Consider the following 17,881-nt stretch of genomic DNA (forward strand, 5'->3'; position numbering starts at 1 on the left):
ACACAATCATTTTATTCAGCCATGGGTTCTAATACCCGGGATCACATATTAGAAAAACAATATTTTACAGCTAGCAATTCCGGATCATTCTATGGAATAGACAAATTATTTAGAGCGACGAGAGACCGCGGAATAAAGAAATCTGACGTGACTGGATAGACAAGACGTTTATACGCTGCACAAGCCTATTAGAAAACGTTTTTTGACAAATCAAATTTACATCTCGAACATTGACGCGCAATGGCAGGCGGATCTCGTAAGTTTAATCGACTATTCAAGGGAAAATGATAATGTCAAATACATCCTGATGGTGATTGATACTCTATCGAGATACGCGTGGTGTGTGGCTTTGTCAAACAAAACGGGCACTAGTGTGACCAGATCGTTCGAATTAATATTTCAAAATGATAAGCGCATACCGAAGAAATTGCAGACGGATCGCGGCAAAGAATTTATAAATTCGTCAGTCAGGCAACTATGTAATTTACATAATATTCACCACTTTTTTACCAACAACGCTGTGAAAGCAGCTATGGTAGAGCGCTTTAATCGCACATTAAAAACTCGTATGTGGCGCTATCTCACGATAGCATAATACCTTTAGGTATATTGATATTTTACCGGATTTGGTGCATAGCTACAATCATACTTATCATTCTACCATACGATGTACTCCCGCTGAAGTGACAGAGAAAAACGCTATGCAAATCTGGCGCAATATTTACAGTTCTACTATTACTAATAAACCGATTAAACCGACTTTAAAGGTCGGAGATCATGTGAGAATATCGGCCCATAAAGATACATTCTGTAAGGGGTATGAGAAAACGTACAGCGAAGAGATTTTTTTAATTACAGGCGTCTCCAGTAAATTTCATAAACCTCTTTATAAAATTAGTGATTTAGCCGGCGACCCTGTAGAGGGGTCATTTTATAAGGAAGAACTGCAAAAAATACCTGTGGATGAGAATCGCGTCTACAGAGTGGAAAAGATTTTGAGAAAAAAACGTGTCGGGGGTGTGAGTCACTGCCTCGTCAAATGGCTGGGGTACCCCGAAAAATTCAATAGTTGGATCCCGGCTTCGGAGTTGTCAGATATATAGCCATGGAAGCGCGCTCCTTTTTCGTGACCCTGCCCAGTAATTCGTCAATTAATATCTACCCCGATAACACCATATCGAATTACAACACCAAGTTAGCGAGGGCCGTTCACCTTTCAGACGCTTATGAAGTGGCGTTAACGGAAATACAGTACCCCCATACGTGGAACACGTTTGAGGCTTTTGAAAGGAACTTCTACGCCGCGAAACACGGCGAACCGTTAGAACATTATCACATAAAATCAGGATTTTACTTGAACATTCATAAGCTGGTTGCCACGGTCAATGCCCGAATAGAGGTGCTGAATTTATCTGCGCCTGCCTACAGAATACGGTATGATGAGCTACGCCGAGAGGTGATCCTGCCCGACCCGGCCCCTATACAGTTTGCTCTGGGTACTAAGCTAAAATTTATTTTTGGGCTACAGACCGTCGATGACTCCCCCGTTGCTTTAATGCCATGGAATCGGCGCTTTTACCCCGATTCAAAGGCTGGTTTTTATTCTCTTTTTGTATACACCGATATAATTCAGCACCAGCTTGTAGGCGATAGTTACGTTCAGCTGTTACGAACCGTAGAAGTTAGCGGCGATGATAATGATATTGTCACGGTGCGCTACACGCGGCCCAATTACATACCGCTGTGCAAACAACACTTTGACTCCATAAACATTACAGTCATGTCGGACCAGGCTACGCCTGTTAAATTCAGATACGGAAAGTGTATAGTGCGATTACATTTCAGACCGCGACAGTATTGACACGATAAAATGGTGTCTCAAAGGGTGTATGGAGATCCCGCTGTTTATGCCCGCTACTATACTGCCCAGTCGGGGCATGGGCTAGAGGGATTCCGCGGGAGCGAGTACATGTATGGCTCCGGCCTGGCCGGGATATTTAAAGGATTATTTCGATGCGCCGTACCGCTTTTCAGAAAAGGCTTAGAATTAGTAAAACCGCACATAAAGACGGCGGTCCGGAACATCGCGACGGCCGCCGTCATGACCGCCTCAACGGCCCTTATGAAACGGATAAATACACAACTGCAGCAAGACGGGTCTGGGTTAATTTATGTAGCTAAAAAAGCGCAAAAAAGAAAGAGGCGCGCTTGCCCGCCTTTACCGCCGATGCTCATGAATAAAACTACCGCCAAGAGACGTCACCGTCAGAAACGCGTAAGACGCTCTGCGGACGACATCTTCTAATCAGTTATCATGGCTTTCCTGCATGACGCTTCTGTAGAGTGTGCTAAATCTGAACTGGATATTTTTGACGTACCCCCGACACAAACAAGTATAGAGAAATCTCTATTTGTAGAAGTACAGCCGGTTGCGGCTCTGTCAGACAACGGGCCGTTGGAATTTTTCATATCTGGGAGTGGCGATTATTATTATGATCTGAACAATACTCTGTTGTACGTAAGCTGTCGCATCGTGAAGCAAGATAACACGGCTATTGGCGATGGTGCCCAGGTGGCTCTCATAAATTATCCTCTAGCCACCCTTTTTAACCAGGTCGATATTACTCTGGGAGATCGACTTATCTCACAATCGGACAATCTCTACAGCTATAGAGCGTACATAGAGACCCTTTTAAATTACAGCTCGCAGACGCTGGCATCACAATTTACAGCCGGTTTGTTCTATCAAGACACTGCGGGCCATCATAATGACCGGAGCTTGGATGGCGCAAATGCGGGGTTTATCAAAAGAGCCGATGCGGCTTCTCGCTCAAAGCCCATCGACCTCTTGGGGCCCATCTTTGGGGATATATTTAATCAGCCAAAGTTAATATTGAACGGACTTGACCTTAAGGTTAAGCTAACAAGAAATAAGGATGCTTTCTGCCTCATGTCTGCAGAAGCCGAGCCGCTGAAGGTGCAAATCTCGCAAGCGGCTCTCTACGTGAAAAGAGTGCAGGTGTCTCCGGCTGTCCGAATCGGCCACAGCCAGGCCCTCCTATCCGCAACCGCCAAGTACGCTATTGACCGAACATGTCTGAAAGTGTACAGCATCGCCGCAGGGACACGGATCACGAACCACGAGAACCTCTTCCTAGGCCAGATCCCAAAGACTGTTATATTGGGCTTTGTGGATAATGAATCGTTCTGTGGGGCTTATGTAAAAAATCCCCTTCAATTCCACCACTACCACATCAACCATGCCGCCTTATATCTGGACGGTCAGCAGATACCCGCGAGGCCTTATAATCCTAATTTTAATGATGGATTAGCCATCAGAGAGTATATGGCGCTTGCCCATATATCTGGTAAGCAAAAGGCTGATTGTGCCATGGCGATAGATCGTGAAGAATTTATGGATGGATTCACTCTGTTTGCTTTTGATTTATCGCCTGATCAAGAGCCTGGAGGACATTTCTCGCTCATTAAAACAGGTAACCTACGTGCTGAAGTCCGCTTTGCGCTAGCGACACCCCACACGATAAATATGATTGTTTTTGCAGTCAACCACACCATTCTGGAAATTAATAATAGGAGAGAGATCTTGTACGATTTTAATTAACGATGGACAGTCTGCAGCTTACAACGATACTGAAGTCCGATAATTATACAGATCGCATATTCGCCGGTGTGTTTCCGTGTGATTTGCTTCCGGAAGAAAGGGTGACTCAGAGACCCGCGGCATATATCGTGAATACAGACCCGGCGAATCAAGCTGGACGTCACTGGGTATTAATCGTACTCTGCGATGATAAGACGGGCATATTTTTTGATAGTTACGGCTTTAGCCCTGAAAATATAATCTTCCTACGCGATTTTGTGTCATTCCTGAACAAGAATTGTGACGCGTATTGTTATCAAAACGCCCAAATCCAAGATCTGTATAGCCACACATGCGGTCATTACTGCGTGTATGTATTGCACCATTTAGCGCGGGGATTACCATTCAAGAATGTTTTACAACGTTTCAGTTCTGATGTACAAAAAAAACGATAGAACCGTAACAGATTTTATTTCATCAACATTTTCAAATTTAACTCGTTCTAATTGTAATTATCAATTTAATCAAAAATGCACTTGCTATTGCCAGCTTCGATGATCTAAATAATTGTCCAGGTCCTAGTTAGAAGGGCTGCAAGGGTGACAGCTGCTAGCATTTAACTCTGTTATGCTTTACTTCAAACAATAAAAGATTTTAAACCATTCTGTGTTTGCTCAGCTAACTGGGGATACCAGAGAAACAGCTGCTGGGACCCCCCAAACATCGGTGGGAAGCAAATGCAGACAGTTTTGCTGCGTTGATTGATGAGCCATGTGTATGATGATGTTTTGTGAATGCATGAACAGGCTTCGCGGACATATCCCAAGCATCACGATCACAGCTGTTAGTGTGATTATGTAGGAACCAACTCCTGCCTGTCGTTTCTGCAATATTCACTATAGAATGTGTTCGCTGATAATGAAACACATCTTATAGTGGATAAATGACGTACATAACTTGTAACACTATATTATGATAATGAAACACATCTTTGTCATGAATCCCAATGGCTAGGGATAGCACAGGACAAGCAAAGTACAAATATATTACGGACGAGCTCTAGGGTGATGGAACCTGGGCTGACCGCTGCCCTACGCCTGACAAACGCAACTAGAGATAGCCAGGGAGCGTGCCTACGTTGGTTCTAGACGCCACGCACCAGCCTAAGAGCTAACTAGCACTGCAGAGAAAATAAAGACCTCACTTGCCTCCAGCGGAATGAACCCCAAAAGATATAGTTGCCCCCCACATGTATTGACGGTGAAATGAGAGGAAGGCACACACATAGAGATGATATATATAGTTTTAGCAAATTGAGGCCCGCTGTAAACTAGAAAGCAGAACGATACAAAAGGGGACTGAGCGGTCAGCAAAAAACCCTAATCAAAAAAACCATCCTGAGATTACAAGAACCCATGTGCCAACTCATGGCACATGGGGAGAACCTCAGTCCACTAGAGCTACCAGCTAGCATAGAGACATAATAAGCAAGCTGGACAAAAAAACCAAACAACTGAAAATCAGCACTTAGCTTATCCTGAAAGATCTGGGAGCAGGTAGGCAGGAACCAAACAGAGCACATCTGAATACATTGATAGCCGGCAAGGGAAATGACAGAAAGGCCAGGTAAAATAGGAAACACCCAGCCACTGATGGACAGGTGGAAACCAAAGGCCGCAACCCACCAAAGTCACCCAGTACCAGCAGTAACCACCAGAGGGAGCCCACAAACAGAATCCACAACAGTACCCCCCCCTTGAGGAGGGGTCACCGAACCCTCATGAGAACCCCCAGGGCGATCAGGGTGAGCTCTATGGAAGGCGCGGACCAAATCAGTCGCATGAACATCGGAGGCGACCACCCAGGAATTATCCTCCTGACCATAACCCTTCCACTTAACCAAATACTGGAGTTTGCGTCTGGAAACACGAGAATCCAAGATCTTCTCAACAACATACTCCAATTCTCCCTCCACCAGCACCGGAGCAGGAGGCTCAACCGAAGGAACAACGGGCACCTCATACCTCCGCAACAACGACCGATGGAACACATTATGAATAGCAAACGATGCTGGGAGATCCAAACGAAAAGATACAGGGTTAAGAATCTCCGAGATCCTATAAGGACCGATGAACCGAGGCTTGAACTTAGGAGAAGAGACCTTCATAGGGACAAAACGAGAAGACAACCACACCAAATCCCCAACAAGAAGTCGGGGACCCACGCGGCGACGGCGATTAGCAAACTGCTGAGTCTTCTCCTGAGATAACTTCAAATTGTCCACCACCTGATTCCAAATCTGATGTAGCCTGTCCACCACCACGTCCACTCCAGGACAATCTGAAGGCTCCACCTGACCAGAGGAAAAACGAGGATGAAACCCCGAATTACAAAAAAAAGGAGAGACCAACGTGGCCGAACTAGCCCGATTATTAAGAGCAAATTCGGCCAGTGGCAAAAAAGCAACCCAGTCATCTTGATCAGCAGAAACAAAACACCTCAAATAAGTTTCCAAGGTCTGATTAGTTCGCTCCGTCTGGCCATTCGTCTGAGGATGGAATGCAGACGAGAAAGACAAATCAATGCCCATCTTGGCACAAAACGTCCGCCAAAATCTAGACACAAACTGGGATCCCCTGTCAGAAACGATATTCTCCGGAATCCCATGCAAACGAACCACGTTCTGAAAAAATAAAGGGACCAACTCAGAGGAGGAAGGCAACTTAGGCAAGGGCACCAAATGAACCATCTTAGAAAAGCGGTCACACACAACCCAGATAACGGACATTTTCTGTGAAACCGGGAGATCAGAAATAAAATCCATGGAAATGTGCGTCCAAGGCCTCTTCGGGATGGGCAAGGATAACAACAACCCACTGGCCCGAGAACAGCAAGGCTTAGCTCGAGCACACACTTCACAAGACTGCACAAAGGTACGCACATCCCTAGACAAGGAAGGCCACCAAAAAGACCTGGCCACCAAGTCTCTAGTACCAAATATTCCAGGATGACCAGCCAACACAGAAGAATGGACCTCGGAGATGACTCTACTGGTCCAATCATCCGGAACAAACAGTCTTTCTGGTGGACAACGATCCGGTTTATCCACCTGAAACTCCTGCAATGCACGTCGCAAGTCTGGGGATACGGCGGACAATATTACCCCATCCCTAAGGATACCAGTAGGCCCAGAGTCTCCAGGAGAGTCAGGCACAAAACTCCTGGAAAGAGCATCTGCCTTCACATTCTTTGAACCTGGCAGGTATGAAACCACGAAATTGAAACGAGAAAAAAACAACGACCAACGAGCCTGTCTAGGATTCAAACGCCTGGCAGACTCAAGGTAAATGAGATTCTTGTGATCAGTCAAGACCACCACACGATGTTTAGCACCCTCAAGCCAATGACGCCACTCCTCAAATGCCCACTTCATGGCCAAAAGCTCCCGATTACCCACATCATAATTGCGCTCGGCGGGCGAGAATTTTCTAGAGAAGAATGCACATGGCTTCATCACCGAGCCATTAGAACTTCTCTGTGACAAAACCGCCCCCGCTCCAAACTCGGAAGCATCAACCTCAACCTGAAAAGGAAGTGAAACATCTGGTTGACACAACACAGGAGCAGAAGAAAACCGGCGCTTAAGTTCCTGAAAGGCCTCCACGGCCGCAGGAGACCAATCAGCAACATCAGCACCCTTTTTAGTCAAATCAGTCAAAGGTTTAACAACACTGGAAAAATTAGCAATGAACCAACGATAAAAATTAGCAAACCCCAAGAACTTCTGAAGGCTCTTAACAGATGTAGGTTGTGTCCAGTCACAAATCGCCTGAACCTTGACGGGATCCATCTCAATAGTAGAAGGAGAAAAAATGTACCCCAAAAAAGAAATCTTCTGGACTCCGAAGAGACACTTTGAGCCCTTCACAAACAGAGAATTGGCCCGCAGAACCTGAAACACCTTCCTGACCTGTAGAACATGAGACTCCCAGTCATCAGAAAACACCAAAATATCATCCAAATACACAATCATAAACTTATCCAGATATTCACGGAAAATATTGTGCATAAAGGACTGAAAGACTGACGGAGCATTGGAGAGTCCAAAAGGCATTACCAAATACTCAAAATGGCCCTCAGGCGTATTAAATGCGGTTTTCCACTCATCACCCTGTTTTATCCGCACCAGATTATACGCACCGCGAAGATCTATCTTAGTGAACCACCTAGCCCCCTTAATGCGAGCAAACAAATCAGTCAATAATGGCAATTGATACTGATACTTGACTGTAATCTTATTCAGAAGGCGATAATCTATACAAGGCCTCAGGGAACCATCTTTTTTTGCCACAAAAAAAAAACCTGCTCCCAGAGGGGACGAAGATGGACGAATATGTCCCTTTTCCAAGGACTCCTTAATATAATTCCGCATAGCAGTATGCTCTGGCAGTGACAGATTAAATAAACGACCCTTAGGGAACTTACTGCCAGGAATCAATTCTATAGCACAGTCACAATCTCTATGCGGAGGGAGCGAATTGAGCTTAGGCTCCTCAAAAACATCCCTATAGTCAGACAAAAACGCAGGGATCTCAGAAGGAGTAGATGAAGCGATTGAAATCGGAGGTGCATCATCATGAACCCCCTGACATCCCCAGCTTAACACAGACATTGTTTTCCAGTCCAGGACAGGATTATGAGTTTGTAACCATGGCAGACCAAGCACTAGTACATCATGTAAATTATAAAGTACAAGGAAGCGAATCACCTCCTGATGAACGGGAGTCATGCGCATGGTCACTTGTGTCCAATACTGCGGTTTATTCATAGCCAATGGTGTAGAGTCAATTCCCTTCAGAGGAATAGGAACTTCCAGAGGTTCCAGACTAAAACCGCAGCGTTTAGCAAATGACCAATCCATAAGACTCAGGGCAGCGCCCGAATCCACATAGGCATCGACGGAAATGGAAGACAGTGAAAAAATCAGAGTCACAGACAAAATGAACTTAGGCTGCAGAGTACCAATGGCAAAAGATTTATCAACCCTTTTTGTGCGTTTAGAGCATGCTGATATAACATGAGCTGAATCACCACAATAGAAACACAATCCATTTTTCCGCCTATAATTTTGCCGTTCACTTCTGGACTGAATTCTATCACATTGCATAGTCTCAGGTGCCTGTTCAGAAGACACCGCCAACTGGTGCACGGGTTTGCGCTCCCGTAAACGCCGATCAATCTGAATGGCCATAGCCATAGACTCATTCAGACCTGTAGGCGTAGGGAACCCCACCATAATATCCTTAATGGCCTCAGAAAGACCATTTCTGAAGTTTGCAGCCAGGGCGCACTCATTCCACTGAGTAAGCACCGACCATTTCCGAAACTTCTGACAATATATCTCCGCTTCATCATGCCCCTGAGAGAGGGCTAATAAAGCCTTTTCAGCCTGAATCTCCAGGTTAGGTTCCTCATAGAGCAATCCCAATGCCAGAAAAAACGCATCCACACTGAGCAATGCAGGATCCCCTGGTGCCAATGCAAATGCCCAATTCTGAGGGTCGCCCCACAGGAAAGATATTACAATCTTGACCTGTTGAGCAGGGTCTCCAGAGGAGCGAGATTTTAAAGAAAGAAACAATTTACAATTGTTCCTGAAATTCAGGAAGGTAGATCTATCTCCAGAAAAGAACTCTGGAATAGGAATTCTAGGTTCAGACATGGGAGTGTGAACAACAAAATCCTGTATGTTTTGAACTCTTGCCGCAAGATTACTCAGGCTGGAAGCCAAACTCTGGACATCCATGTTAAACAGCTAAGATCAGAGCCATTCAAGGGTTAAGAGGAGGTAAGAAGCAGCTAGACAGCAATTAAGGGCTAGGCAGCAAAACTCTGAAGGGAAAAAAAAAAAAAAAAAATTCCCTTAAACACTTCTCTTTCTCCTGCTTCAGCCCAAACAATTAACACTTTGTGGGCCGGCTATACTGTCATGAATCCCAATGGCTAGGGATAGCACAGGACAAGCAAAGTACAAATATATTACGGACGAGCTCTAGGGTGATGGAACCTGGGCTGACCGCTGCCCTACGCCTGACAAACGCAACTAGAGATAGCCAGGGAGCGTGCCTACGTTGGTTCTAGACGCCACGCACCAGCCTAAGAGCTAACTAGCACTGCAGAGAAAATAAAGACCTCACTTGCCTCCAGCGGAATGAACCCCAAAAGATATAGTTGCCCCCCACATGTATTGACGGTGAAATGAGAGGAAGGCACACACATAGAGATGATATATATAGTTTTAGCAAATTGAGGCCCGCTGTAAACTAGAAAGCAGAACGATACAAAAGGGGACTGAGCGGTCAGCAAAAAACCCTAATCAAAAAAACCATCCTGAGATTACAAGAACCCATGTGCCAACTCATGGCACATGGGGAGAACCTCAGTCCACTAGAGCTACCAGCTAGCATAGAGACATAATAAGCAAGCTGGACAAAAAAACCAAACAACTGAAAATCAGCACTTAGCTTATCCTGAAAGATCTGGGAGCAGGTAGGCAGGAACCAAACAGAGCACATCTGAATACATTGATAGCCGGCAAGGGAAATGACAGAAAGGCCAGGTAAAATAGGAAACACCCAGCCACTGATGGACAGGTGGAAACCAAAGGCCGCAACCCACCAAAGTCACCCAGTACCAGCAGTAACCACCAGAGGGAGCCCACAAACAGAATCCACAACACATCTTATAGTGGATAAATGACGAACATGACTTGTATGCAAGAATTTTAACGCCCGTGGGAAGCAAATGAAGACAGTTTTGCTGTGCTGATTGAGGAGCCATGTGTGTGCTGATGAACTTCTTACACATTACATGCTGCAGACAGAAACACTGGGTCTAAAATACACTGCTCTGATTACGGGAGCAAACTCAGTTCTACACCTGTTTTACTGCTTGGGTCAACAGAAACTCGAACTCATAGACAACTAATCTCAGCTTCATAGAAACATCTAATATAAAACAATTACTGTTGTAACACTATATTTATTTTGTAAGAAGTGTAATGATGTATAATCAACGTGCTATTTATTTTGTACGATGCAGCATTGATATTTATTTTGTAAGAAGTGTGTTGCTGTATATTCAAGCGATACTATTTATTTTGTACGATGCAGCAGCGAAATGTCTTTGAGATGTGTTTATTTTACAATAAAAATCTTTTACATTTTACAATACCGTGTCTGCTTTTTTATAAACGTATAAAACACCAGGCTTCATACTTGTGGGTGTTGTAATATGGCCGCATACATAATGCGCCCATTATAAATCACATATAATGAGAATACCACTAGCCGATAATACTGCAGAAACACAGCCTCACTCTCCCTATCAGCGGATTATCAAATAAGAGTAATCTTAATACAGCATATAAACAGCTAATATAAAACAATTACTGTGATAACATTCACTGCATCAAATACTGTGATAATAATAAACTATATCAAAAGGGGACAGCCAGACAAGGAGGAACAGCTGGCTGACAGGGAGGGGAGGGGGTTACACACTTTGATACACTTTGATAGGGGCATGTCCACCTGTCAAATTGAGTTTGACGAAAGGTCCCTATGCTCTACTACTGTCACACAACAGCTCCTTTCTGCTTTTTCTAACTTGGGAATTATCGCCTTTCCTTCTCTCTTGATCTACTCTGTCTATTGTGTAATTTCTTGACACTTTTGCTTTCTCTAGAGTAGATAACTGAGAAATTATACTGCATGCTGTATATACATTAGTGGAATTTCCCATGAGGCCACTGAACATGGTGAATAATGGGGATTTATAAGCAGCTGGGGCACCTTCTATGAACTTATTTTTCATCAGTACTGTCATCACTGCAGCATCTGGCCCCTTCCAATCCTTGACAACAGCAAAATGTTCATTCATATCTGGCAAAGGATTTCGAGTTATACCACCTATACATGCGATTTCTCTCAGTCTCTGCACTCCATCTGCAAGAGACTCCCATCGTGTTTGTGGTACTAATTCAATAGGAGAATCATATACTTGTGCCACAGAACCCCTCACCAAATGCAATAGGGAAAAATTCTCTGCAGTGTCCCATGCACGTCTCATTTTTAAACGCACCATGGTATCAATACAAATGCTAGCAATTTCTATGCCCTCAAGACGGTTCAAGATTATTGTATCTGCTCTAAAATCCTATAACCTGAGAATCCATGTTAATAAATTCTCTCCTGTTTGCTGCCTATACCTGGTAGCTAATTGTTAGTTCCCCTGCTGTATAATTTCTACTTTCCTCTGACATGGCGGATTCTGCGCCAACAGCTGCATCTCCTGCATCGATCCTATCTTCCCTATGCTGAGTGACTTCTCTCCTGGTCTTTGTTACTACAATAGGTCTGGCATGCAGTTCTACCTTATTTTCTAAGTCATCACATTCTAACAAATCTGACCATTTCTCATGTGCAATCATGGTTCTAACATGTGCAGTATGACTATCGGACACTGGCTGCTGTCTCCTCCTGTGCTTATTCTTATTTATATTTTTTATCACATATTCTTCAAAACTTTTTTTTGCATTTTATCATGCTGTTTCACTTGATTTCTCAAAGCTGATTGCAAGCTGATCCTTTGCTCTATAGCTGTATGCAGCTCTAAACACAAATGATCAATCTCCTCTTGCAAACTTTGCAGTGCCTGGACACAGACCCATCCAACGGCCGCTGCTGTTTTTTGCTCCTTTGCATTGTGAAGGAACAAATTAAGAAAGATTCTCCATTTTGTGCTTTTCGACTCCATCTTGCCGTTTTAAGATACATTTTGTTACTAGGCTAAAGTTCACAGCTGTTATGAGACCTTGATTGTTGCAATCTGTACAGGACATGAGACTGAGGGTGTATTGTTCTATGAGACTTTGACGTACAGACTGTTTCTGCATTCTTATAGGTTAAGAACTGTGAGCGTGTTCTTATGCTGATTGGTTGAATTATAATTTCTATGATTATGAAAAGTGATACACAATAAACAGGGCTCAGAGATCTGCTTGATCCCCCCAGAGACACACATCTCCGTCTGATCATTTTCAGTTGCCGACAACACCCTGTAGATTAATTTGGAAATCACTGAGTTAACCGTGAAGGATCACTTTAGATCCTCCCTCAACAGTTGGCGCCCGAACGTGGGGCCCCAAACAGGAATGCCTCTGCCCCCCGGACAACAAGACAAAGGACCCTTGGACCGGACACAGGCACTGGAAAATTGCAACTGATCATCCCCCACAACAACCACGGTAAGTTGGCAGTTATACTGTCCAGATTGACCGTTTGGTGTGGTTTTCCAGTGTTTGTTACTGCAAAGAGGATCTGAGGTTTGTCCCCGATGGTGGGGTGATTTTTGGGTGGAATCATATAGAGATGTAGTTCCATTGGGAGCCCAGTGCTCGAACCATACCTCATAAGGGATGGACACCCCTGTTGTGAATTCCGTTCTTGGGCTCCCTCCGGTGGTTGTAAATGGCATTTTTGTGAATTCTGCCCTTGGGCTCCCTCCGGTGGTTTTAAGTGGAACTGCTGCTCCTTGGGTTGAGCATTAGCAGCTGCTTCCACTGATCGTCTCTCCTGCTCTGCTATTTAGCCTGGCTCTAGTCTTCAGCCCGTCATTTCCCTCTCCACTCACAGTCAATATTTGTGGGGGGCTGTCTTTCCTTTGGGGATTTCTCTGAAGCAAGATAGCTTTCTGTTTCCATCTTTAGGGGTAGTTAGCTCTCCGGCTGTGACGAGATGTCTAGGGAGTGACAGAAACATTCCACAGCTACTTCTAGTGTTGGTGTTAGGATCAGGAACTGCGGTCAGTACAGATACCTCCTCCTCAGGGCTCATCCTATGTTGCTCCTATTCACCAGGTCATAACAGTACAGCTGGCCAGTAATGTGTTGAATGCATCTCAAAAGAGGGAAAAAAGAAAAGGTTCTGAGTCATTTTTTTTTTTTCTTGCAACATGCTTTGCCTTTTTTTTTTTCCTTTTTTTCCCCTTACTCTCTGGGTGGTTCAGGATTGTGGCGCTGACATGGATGTTCAGGGTTTATTTCCTCGTGTTGATCAACTTGCTGCAAGGGTACAGAGTATTCAAGATTATGTTGTTCAGACTCCGGCTTTAGAGCCTAGAATTCCTACTCCTGATTTTTTTTGGGGGGATAGATCCAAGTACTTCAATTTTAAAAATAACTGCAGATTGTTTTTTGCTTTGAGACCCCGTTCCTCTGGTGACCCCATTCAGCAGGTGAGGATTGTCATTTCTCTGCTGCGTGGAGACCCTCAGGACTGGGCATTCTCCCTTGAATCAGGGGATCTGGCATTGCTCAATGTAGATGCATTTTTTCAAGCGCTTGGATTGCTGTATGATGAACCTAATTCTGTGGATCAGGCAGAAAAACTTGCTGGCTCTGTGTCAGGGTCAGGAAGCGGCGGAAGTATACTGCCAGAAATTTAGAAAGTGGTCTGTGCTCACTAAATGGAATGAGTATGCCCTGGCAGCAATTTTCAGAGGTTCATTGTTCGGTGTTGGCTGGTTATCCTGGGATTTTTGGTACCAGAGATTTGGTTGCTAGGTCCTGTTGGTGGCCTTCCTTGTGGCGGGATGTGCGTTCTTTTGTGCAGTCCTGTGGGACTTGTGCCCGGGCCAAGCCTTGTTGTTCCCGCGCTAGTGGGTTGCTTTTGCCTTTGCCGGTCCCTGAGAGGCATTGGACGCATATTTCCATGGATTTTATTTCGGATCTTCCTGTTTCCCAGAAGATGTCTGTTATCTGGGTGGTTTGTGACCGGTTTTCTAAGATGGTCCATTTGGTACCTTTGCCTAAGTTGCCTTCCTCCTCTGATTTGGTTCCATTGTTTTTTCAGCATGTGGTTCGTTTGCATGGCATTCCGGAGAATATTGTGTCTGACAGAGGTTCCCAGTTTGTTTCTAGGTTTTGGCGGGCCTTTTGTGCTAGAATGGGCATTGATTTGTCTTTTTCTTCAGCATTTCATCTTCAGACAAATGGCCAAACTGAGCGAACCAATCAGACTTTGGAAACCTATTTGAGATGCTTTGTGTCTGCTGATCAGGATGATTGGGTGGCCTTCTTGCCATTGGCCGAGTTTGCCCTTAATAATCAGGCTAGTTCGGCTACTTTGGTTTCGCCTTTTTTTTGTAATTTTGGTTTTCATCCTCGTTTTTCTTCAGGGCAGGTTGAGCCTTCTGACTGTCCTGGTGTGGACTCTGTGGTGGACAGGTTACAGCAGATTTGGGCTCATGTGGTGGACAATTTGGCGTTGTCTCAGGAAAAGGCTCAACGTTTTGCTAACCGTCGTCGGTGTGTTGGTCCCCGGCTTCGGGTTGGGGATTTGGTTTGGTTATCTTCTCGCCATGTTCCTATGAAGGTTTCTTCCCCGAAGTTCAAGCCTCGCTTTATTGGTCCTTATAAGATTTCTGAAATTATCAATCCGGTATCCTTTCGTTTGGCCCTTCCAGCTTCTTTTTCCATCCATAATGTTTTCCATAGATCTTTGTTGCGGAGATATGTGGTGTGTTGTGAATTCCATTCTGGGGCTCCCTCCTGTGGTTGTGAATGGTACTTTTGTGAGTTCTGCCCTTGGGCTCCCTCTGGTGGTTTCGAGTGGAACTGCTGCTCCTTGAGTTTGGCTGTAGCAGCTGCCTTCACTTATCGTTTCTCCTGGCCTTGCTATTTAACCACCAGTGTCATGATTCTCAATGGCGAGAGAACATAGCCCAGCATATATGAGAACTAGCTCTTGGAAGATGGAAACTATACTGACCATGAACTAAACCTGCCGCACAACTAGAAGTGGCCGGGTAGCATGCCTACGTTTTTTTATCCCTAGATGCCCAGCGCCAGCCGGAGAACTACCTAATCCTAGCAGAGGAAAAGACAGTCCTGGCTCACCTCTAGAGAAATTTTCCCAAAAGGCAGACAGAGGCCCCCACATATATTGGCGGTGATTCAAGATGAAATGACAAACGTAGTATGAAAATAGGTTTAGCAAAATCGAGGTCCGCTCACTAGATAGCATGAAGACAGAAAGGGCACTTTCATGGTCAGCAGAAAACCCTATCAAAACACCATCCAGAAATTACTTTAAGACTCTAGCATTAACTCATAACACCAGAGTGGCAATTTCCGCTCACAAGAGCTTTCCAGACACAGTAACGAAACAGCAGCTGTGAACAGGAACAAAATGCAAAAACACACAAGGACAAAAGTCCAACTTAGCTGGGAGTTGTCTAGTAGCAGGAACATGCACAGAAAGGCTACTGATACATTGTTGACCGGCATGAAACTGACAGAGGAGCAAGGTTATATAGCGACTCCCATATCCTGATAGGAGCAGGTGAACAGAGGGGATGATGCACACAAGTTAAATTCCACAAGTGGCCACCGGGGGAGCCCAGAATCCAATTTCACAACAGTACCCCCCCCTCAAGGAGGGGGCACCGAACCCTCACCAGAACCACCAGGGCGATCAGGATGAGCCCTATGAAAGGCACGGACAAGATCGGAGGCATGAACATCAGAGGCAGTGACCCAAGAATTATCCTCCTGACCGTATCCCTTCCATTTGACCAGATACTGGAGTTTCCGTCTGGAAACACGAGAGTCCAAGATCTTTTCCACAACGTACTCCAACTCACCCTCAACCAACACCGGAGCAGGAGGCTCAACGGAAGGCACAGCTGGTACCTCATACCTGCGCAACAATGACCGATGAAAAACATTATGAATCGAAAAGGATGCAGGGAGGTCCAAACGGAAGGACACAGGGTTATGAATCTCCAATATCTTGTACGGGCCGATGAACCGAGGCTTAAACTTAGGAGAAGAAACCCTCATAGGGACAAAACGAGAAGACAACCACACCAAGTCCCCAACACAAAGCCGAGGACCAACACGACGACGGCGGTTGGCAAAAAGCTGAGTCTTCTCCTGGGACAACTTCAAATTGTCCACCACCTGCCCCCAAATCTGATGCAACCTCTCCACCACAGCATCCACTCCAGGACAATCCGAAGATTCCACTTGACCGGAGGAAAATCGAGGATGAAACCCCGAATTACAGAAAAACGGGGACACCAAGGTGGCAGAGCTGGCCCGATTATTGAGGGCGAACTCCGCCAAAGGCAAAAAAGCAACCCAATCATCCTGATCCGCAGACACAAAACACCTCAAATATGTCTCCAAGGTCTGATTAGTCCGCTCGGTCTGGCCATTAGTCTGAGGATGGAAAGCAGACGAAAAAGACAAATCTATGCCCATCCTAGCACAGAATGCCCGCCAAAATCTAGACACGAACTGGGTCCCTCTGTCAGAAACGATATTCTCCGGAATACCATGCAAACGAACAACATTTTGAAAAAACAGAGGAACCAACTCGGAAGAAGAAGGCAACTTAGGCAAGGGAACCAGATGGACCATCTTAGAGAAACGGTCACACACCACCCAGATGACAGACATCTTCTGAGAAACAGGCAGATCCGAAATAAAATCCATCGAGATGTGCGTCCAAGGCCTCTTCGGGATAGGCAAGGGTAACAACAATCCACTAGCCCGAGAACAACAAGGCTTGGCCCGAGCACAAACGTCACAAGACTGCACAAAGCCTCGCACATCTCGTGACAGGGAAGGCCACCAGAAGGACCTTGCCACCAAATCCCTGGTACCAAAGATTCCAGGATGACCTGCCAACGCAGAAGAATGAACCTCAGAGATGACTCTACTGGTCCAATCATCAGGAACAAACAGTCTACCAGGTGGGCAACGATCAGGTCTATCCGCCTGAAACTCCTGCAAGGCCCGCCGCAGGTCTGGAGAAACGGCAGACAATATCACTCCATCTTTAAGGATACCTGTGGGCTCAGAATTACCAGGGGAGTCAGGCTCAAAACTCCTAGAAAGGGCATCCGCCTTAACATTCTTAGAACCCGGTAGGTAAGACACCACAAAATTAAACCGAGAGAAAAACAACGACCAGCGCGCTTGTCTAGGATTCAGGCGCCTGGCAGACTCAAGGTAAATTAAATTTTTGTGGTCAGTCAATACCACCACCTGATGTCTGGCCCCCTCAAGCCAGTGACGCCACTCCTCAAAAGCCCACTTCATGGCCAAAAGCTCCCGATTCCCAATATCATAATTCCGCTCGGCGGGCGAAAATTTACGGGAAAAAAAAGCACAAGGTCTCATCACGGAGCAGTCGGAACTTCTCTGCGACA

Source organism: Ranitomeya variabilis, chromosome 4, assembly GCF_051348905.1.
Source record: "Ranitomeya variabilis isolate aRanVar5 chromosome 4, aRanVar5.hap1, whole genome shotgun sequence".
Lineage (NCBI taxonomy): Eukaryota > Metazoa > Chordata > Amphibia > Anura > Dendrobatidae > Ranitomeya > Ranitomeya variabilis.